Below are 7,431 nucleotides of genomic sequence, written 5' to 3'. Positions count from 1 at the left end.
TTAACATTTTGAGTCTGGAAATGATTTGAAGCAAGGGAGGGGTTGAGGGTTTCCTTTGTGGATTGTGGGGATTGGAAACTCTACCTCCTGGAATTCTCCAGGGTGGCAACAGAAGTATCTTGAGTACAAAGAAATGCGTATACATGAGATGTATTTGCTTGTGAGATAAAAATATAAATGACCAAGAAGTTGCTTTTCTAATTTAACAGAACATAATATATAATTGCTGCATAATATTCTTTATAGATGTGTTGGAACGGCTCCAACTATCCCCTAGTGGATACTGAGGTATTTAAGATTTTGTTTTTGAGTTTTTTATTTTTTTAAAAGACTCATCGTGAGCTCAGTCAGAAGCACAGTAGAGACCATGTGGTTGAGCCATTGCAGTACAACGTGCTCATGCTAGGCCGCCGTTCTACTACTGAACTGCATCCTAGCCCTTTCTGGTTTAGCAGTGGTTCTCAACCTGTGGGTCAGGACCCCTTTGAACTTTGAGTATCAGATATTTACATTGTGATTCATCACAACAGCAAAATCACAGTTATGAAGTAGCAACGAAATAATTTTATGGTTGGGGGGGTCACCAGAACATGAGGAAATGTATTCAATAAAGGGTCACAGGAAGGTTGAGAACCACCATTTTAGACAATCTCACTCGGTACCTCAGGCTGGCTTTGAACTCTTAAGCCTCCTACCTTCCACCTCTGAGTGCTGGAAATGCGGGAATGTGTCACCTCATCAGGCCAGATTTCCAGTGTTTTGTCTCCTCGACTGTGGCAATGCATCCTGTAGCTGGGATCTCAGGAGTGTGGGTGGGAAACATTTTGACACTTTCTGCTGAATTGTTTGCTCAGAAATGTGTAGCAATCCCAGCTCCCTACCAGTTGGTCTTCCCAGTTGGCCTCCAGCTGAAAGAACAGTGCAGAGCTGCTGCAGACCTTCAGCTACCTGAACTCCGAGGCCTAGGGCAGCACGTCTTTTCAGATTGTCTTGGTCTTTTGCAGTTTCTGTGAGCTGCCACTCTGGCAAACTATCTTACACTGACCCTGTGCTTTAGTTCTTCTTTTTCTTTTCTTTCTCTCTTTTCTTTTCTTTCTTTTTTTTTTTCCAGACAGGGTTTCTCTGTGTAGCCCTGGCCATCCTGGAACTCACTCTGTAGACCAGGCTAGCCTCGACTCGACTCAGAAATCCTCCTGCCTCTGCCTCCCAAGTGCTGGGATTAAAGGCATGTGCTACCATTGCCTGGCATTATTTTATTTTTTATTAAGATGTATTAAAGAGTGGTGGCATCATCCTTTAATCCCAAGACCCAGGAGGAAAATGCTAACATATCTTGGTGAATTCGAGGTCATCTTGGTTTATGTAGTGAGTTCCCAGTGAGTTAGGGCTACACAGTGAGGCCTTGAATGGAGTTTTCTGCTATATGATATTCCCATTCATGTATATGGCAGGCACTAATCAAATCTAGCTTTTCTTTATGTCCCCTCCTCAGCCTTCCAAGCTTCTAGAAATTACTATCTGTCTTAGTTAGGATTTTACTGCTGTGAACAGACACCATGACCAAGGCAACTCTTATAAGGACAATATTTAATTGGGACTAGCTTACAGGTTCAGAGGTTCAGTCCATTATCATTAAGGTGGGAGCATGGAAGTATGTAGGCAGGCATAGTATAAGAGGAGCTGAGAATTCTACATCTTGTTCCAAAGGCAAGCAGAAAACTGGCTTCAAGACAGATAGGATGAGAGTCTTAAAGCCCACACCCACAATGACACACCTACTCCAACAAGGCCACACCTCCAAATAGTACCGCTTTCTGGGCCAAGCATATTCAAACCTATTCTACAGTCAGGATGACCTTGTTCAGCTCCCACATGTAAGAGGAAACCCGTGGTGCTGGTCGCTCTGTGACTCTCTTCTCTCACTTGACACAGTGTCTTCCACGTCTCCACATTTTTCTGCAGATGACAGAGCAAGTGCCTAAAACACAGAGTATGTACGCCAGCAGTAAATGTTAGCCTAAAGGTGTTCTAGTCCATGTGCTCATAGTTTCATCCTTTTACAAAAAGGAATTCTGGAGCCAGAAAAATGGCCAAGAGCAGAAGGAGTTTGATACTTGGAACCCCCAGGGAAGGAGAGAAATAACTCCCACAAGGTGTCTTCTGAGGTCTATGCACATGCCCACAGACTATACACTGAAAGAAAGAAAGAATGAATGAATGAATGAAACGTAAAAGAGGTAGTAGGAATTCTAGACATGAAAATAGGAAACTGCTACCTTTGTGAACACAAAATTGAAGGGTCGACTTTAAGGGAGCTAGGCCATAAAGGGGAGGTAGGGATGAGAAGAACATTTCTCACTTCCTATTTTGACTGTTTTGAGTTTGTGCTTAACTCTGTGACTGTGTTACTGTATTGGGTATCCCTGGTTGTCAACTTGACTATATCTGGAATGAACTATAATCCAGAATTGGAGGGCTCATCTGTGATCCAGATCTTGAGACTAGAAGACACAAGTTTCTAACTGGATCTTGGCATGGAGATCTTGAGGCACAGTGGCTATGAAAAGCTTAGGCCCTGGCAAGGTAGTACAGGTCTTTAATCCCAGGAGACTGAGGCAAAGAGGTCTCTGAGTTCAAGGCCAGCCTGGGACAAAGCAAGGCCCAGATTCAGGTATGGTGGCACACACCTTTAAACTGCGCCAAACCTTCTGCTAGAGGCCTACATAAGGACATTGGAAGAAGGAAGTGTCTCTCTTCTTCGCCTGCTTGGCATTCACTTGCCAGCACATCTGTTGGAACCTACTTCTACAGAAGACCAGCTGAAACAACTAGCCTTGTAGGACTGAGCAATTACTAGATTCTTGGACTTCCCATTCCCAGCTGACCATTGTTGGGTTAGTTGGACTACAGACCATAAGTCATCATAATAAGTTCCTTCAATATAGAGAGACATTCTATAAGTTCTGTGACTCTAGAGAACCCTAAGACAGTTACCTGTTCAGAAATTATGATATTCTTATTTAGGGAAACTTTGCTTTTCTGATTCTTATTGAATATTAAGGCAATTATACTGAGTCTTTGGGACCAAAGCCAAGGCTGGCTCTTAAGTCAAATATTTCTGCCTTAAAATCTATCAGAATGGTGTGTGTGTGTGTGTGTGTGTGTGTGTGTGTGTCTGTCTGTCTGTCTGTCTGTCTGTCTATCTGTCTGTCTGTCTGTCTGTGGATCTGTGTCCAAAGCTGAAATGGTGGGGTCAAAAGGCTCTTCAGTGGGCTGGAGAGATGGCTCAGTAGTTAAGAGCACTGAGTACTCTTCCAGAGGTCCTGAGTTCAATTCCTAGAAACCACATGGTGGCTCACAACCATCTGTAATGTAAGAGATCTGATGCCCTCTTCTGGTGAGTCTGAAGACAGCAACAGTGTATTTACATACATAAAATAAATCTAACAACAACAAAAGGCTCTTCGGGTTCAGATCTGCTGCCTATGATATAACTCTGACCTCTAGTGGCCCCAGAGGTCCTGGTCACCATTGGAAGATGCATGCTGGGCAAGTTTTTAATTATAGCAGGGGTGAAGAGGTAAATGCTCCTCGGGCCTGCTAGGCCTAACGCTAAGAACCCTCTGGTGGCACGAGGAGGATGAGACGCAAGGCTGAACCTCTGGTCAGCCGCTTGGAGCCCAAACGCTTTCAAATCAGAGTGGAATGTTTTTATGCAGACACCACGAATCCAAAATGGGTCATGTGAAATTGCTGCCAGCATGGAGCCTGGCTTCCACAGGGCTCAGGGGGTTAGACTAAGATACTTATTGAGAGCATCTTTTATTTTACGGAATGGAGTCTAGCGTGACAGCTGGGCAGCTGAGTCAGCCCCTACCCCATGTTCAGGTGCCTCACTGAATTTTCTGTGAGACCCACTGGGCACCTGGGATTGTTACTGGTAAGGGTTGTGGCAGGGCAGTGAGAGGGATTCAGATGTGAGACAAAAGTCTCCCCCTACCCTCAACCCTCACCCCCCCACACACACACACCCTGTTTCTACCATTGAGTTCCACTGGCAACCAGAGGGACAGCCTAGACCTCAGGAAATCCTTTGATGTCCAGGTGTGGAGGGAAGCACCCCTCCCCTCCCCATCCCCCAAGCATGGAGAAACAGATCAGGAAGGTTCTGGGAGGGCAAATGGGGAGTGCTCAGCCTTGCTCTGTTTAGACAGTCCCTGCTTCAACCTAAATTTTAAGCCATAAAGCTACGTTTTACTGTGTTAAAAGAATAATTCACAGTCTCGGGTGATAGCTAACCTCCATAACCCAGCATATAGGAGGCTGGGGAAGGAGATTTACAGTGAGTTCAAGGCTATGTAGTGAGCTCCAGATCAGCCTGGGCAGAGAGAGGGATGGGGAGGAAGAAGAGAAGAAAGTGGAAGAGGAGGAAGAGGAGAGGAGAGAAAGAAAGGGATTGATTTTGATTCAGTAGTCTCACCAGGCAGGTGTGGGCACACATCCATGTGGTTCCCCAGAATAAGATCAAAGGAAGCCGATCCTAAGAGGAGTCAGTCAGCTGGAGAGGGCAGGCAGGCCTACATGGTTTGAAGCACCAAACCACTGTTTCCACTCTTTCCAGGATCCCCTGGATGAATTCGAATGTCCTACAGACACAAGACTGGAACACGGGGAGTCCCTAAATGAAAAGGAATCCCCTGAGAGATGTGGGGAAAGAGAGGCCAGTAGAAACTACAGCCCCGGGGTCAAGCTGGGCTCTCAGAAACCTAGGGTAGCTCTTGGCCCAGCAGGTGGCCCTAGAGCCTGTTTCTTATCTGGAAACTGGTGAGGTTACCAGCGCCTTCTAGCGGGCTGCAGACAGCAAACGCGGTCCTGTTTCTAGAAACACTTTGTCCACTGAGTTATCCTTTGTGTTCTCATTTTGTTGGGCTTGGCTCTGTGCCTTTCTATTAAACTTTCAAATGGTGCTCATTAATAGGAACCCACCTAAACCTTTAAGATGGCCCGGGCCTTCCAAAGGACAGTCAGGAAGGAGTTCAGAGAGCACAGAGCTGGTTCCTTAAGTAAACCCAGCCCTCATGAGGCCAAGGCAGGACAATCGGATATTTTAATTGGAGTTTGAGGTCAGCCTGTGGTACACAGTGACTACTTGTCTCAAAAACAGTTAATGAAATTAGAAGTAAAAACGCTTGTTGCAATCAGAAGTCGGATGAATTTACCGGACCATTAAAAGAAAAGATGAAGACTTCCCCATCACACCAGTGCAGCTGTGATCCTGCCCATTATCATCTTGGTCACCAAAGAAGGGCTCCCTGGGGACACAGAATTTGCTAAAATCCCAGAGACAGGCTGGCAAAACGCAGCTCTGCTGCCCTCCTGCCTTGAGAACAGGGCTGACAGATCATTAATTAGCTACAAGTAATGCCTAATTAAGTACTGGTTCCTCAAGAGTGTAGGGCCCAGATTTTCACTGAAGACAAGCCTGGCTGAGGCTAAATCGAAATAACGCACATAAATGTCCTCTCTCCATGTTAGATGCTGGGACAGGACTCAACCAGTATTTGCTAACTGTCAATCCTAAGGGCTGACATCCCTTAAGCCGTCTCTCCTTCATGCTTGCATGCCCACACAGATGTACACCCAGAACAGATCAGTTCTCAAAGCAGAACGTGGCCAATATTAAACAGTGAAAGGAGTCGAGCTACACACAACTGCAGCGCCACATCATTAGACAAGATTTATTTTATTTATTTTATGTGTATGAGTACACTGTAGTTGTACAGATGGCCGTGAGGCATCATGTGTGTGACTACTGGGAATTGAACTCAGGACCTCTGCTGGCCCCACTCACTCCAGCCCCACTCCTCCAGCATAATTCACTGTGGCTGTCTTCAGACGCACCAGAAAAGGGTGTCAGATCTCATTATGAGTGGTTGTGAGCCACCATGTGGTTGCTGGGATTTGAACTCAGGACCTCCAGAAGAGCACTCAGTGCTCTTACCTGCTGAGCCATCTCGCTAGTCCGAATTTTTTTTATTTTTTTAATTTTTTTTAAAAATTTTTTTATTTTTGGTTTTTCAAGACAGGGTTTCTCTGTATAGCCCTGGCTGTCCTGGAACTCACTCTTTAGAGCAGGCTGGCCTTGAACTCAGAAATCCTCCTGCCTCTGCCTCCCAAGTGCTGGGATTAAAGGTGAACTCCACCACTAACTACCCCGCTAGGCCACTGGATGTTCACGGTGCGTTCCAAACAGTTCAAATCTCCGCGCCTTCCCTTCTCTCTTGGGCCACAAGCAGGCCCTCCGCGCCTGCACCTGTAAAATCGAAGTCTGACTGAACTTCAGAAGCTGAGAGGCGCCACGTGACCGGCGCGCACGTGGAGGTTTGCCCGGGAAGGGGGTGGGGACACGTGAGAGGCCGCGGCCTGGCCTAACTGTGGGTGCGCGTGGCGTGGCAGGCGCGGTGGCCGCCACAGAAGGTCCGTCCTCTCGACTGTCCCTGCTGACCTGACCCTCCACCACCGTGGTATCCTGCTCCAGCTTCTTGTGCTCCATCTTCTGAGGCTGCCTCGGAGCTTCCTTCGCGGGCCACGGCTTCCTGTTCCTGTTCTTCAGGTTCTTGAGTTCAGGGTTCCCGGGAGTAGGCCTCCATCACAGCTTGCCGGGTAGGACCAAAAGCTTCATTTTACGGGTGAGTTCCTCCGGGAACACGATTTCACTCACCCAGGGCTCATGTCTATCACTAATCTGGCCATGGGAGTCCAGGCTGGCGCAGTTGCCCGAATCCTTAAGTTTCCCCGGGTTTGGCTCAGGGTTAGCCCTCACTTACTGGTCAAGCCCCACCCAAGCCCCCCGTGTGGCCAGGTCAGCCCACATTAACGAGATACTCCAACCCTGTACTGCCGAATGTGCTGTACTCCAAGGCCTAGCGTGATGGTTTCTGTTTGCGATGGTGTGGCCTGTCTTGTTTTGTTTCTTAATGTTTCCCAGGGCATAAAAAATGAGTTGTTGTCTTTCTGGAAACATTGGCTGTTCCCAGGCCCTGCTTGGTTTGATCGATGTAAGAGTTTACAACGCTGGGGTCTGCTTAACTTTTCTTTGAGGATGACACTCCTATCATCAAGTCTTTCAGCTTGTGAGCTGGGCCCTCCCTGCCACTGCCCTCGCTAGCATTCTTAGCCAGTAAATATTTGTTTGAAAGAAGACATAAAACATGATGCTGGGAGGAGGGCACGTTGCTGCAGCGGTATTCGGGAACTCAAGGCAGCTGTAGTTTTCTGGGTTCATCTTGACTATTTGGACATTGATGCAGGAAGCACTTTGGAATTTCTATATTTAGTATAGAAAATAAAATATTCTTATTTTCCAAGTATCTGTTCTTATTTTCGTTTCCATAAAGCCAGGAAAATAAGAAAGATAAAACGGGGGGGGGG

At 46.8% G+C, this 7,431-nt stretch overlaps 1 protein-coding gene across 5 annotated transcripts in view; it reads left to right on the top strand.

Annotated features, from left to right (window-relative positions):
- Positions 1 to 6,408: 6,408 nt before the first annotated feature.
- Fam178b (family with sequence similarity 178 member B) overlaps positions 6,409 to 7,431 on the top strand; it is a 117,943-nt gene continuing 116,920 nt past the window's right edge. For 2 of the 5 annotated variants that reach the window (XM_031367198.1, XM_031367197.1), the window contains exon 1: positions 6,413 to 6,663. The gene's annotated coding sequence lies outside the window, so the exon portion shown is untranslated. Of the gene's footprint in view, positions 6,690 to 7,431 lie in introns of all 5 variants that reach the window. The other 3 variants (XM_031367194.1, XM_031367196.1, XM_031367199.1) reach the window with 3 other exon arrangements.

This window comes from Mastomys coucha, unplaced genomic scaffold, assembly GCF_008632895.1.
Source record: "Mastomys coucha isolate ucsf_1 unplaced genomic scaffold, UCSF_Mcou_1 pScaffold14, whole genome shotgun sequence".
In the NCBI taxonomy this organism is placed as follows: Eukaryota; Metazoa; Chordata; class Mammalia; order Rodentia; family Muridae; genus Mastomys; species Mastomys coucha.
The sequence above is the reverse complement of the archived record's forward strand: the minus strand, read 5'-3'. Positions and strand labels throughout refer to the sequence as shown.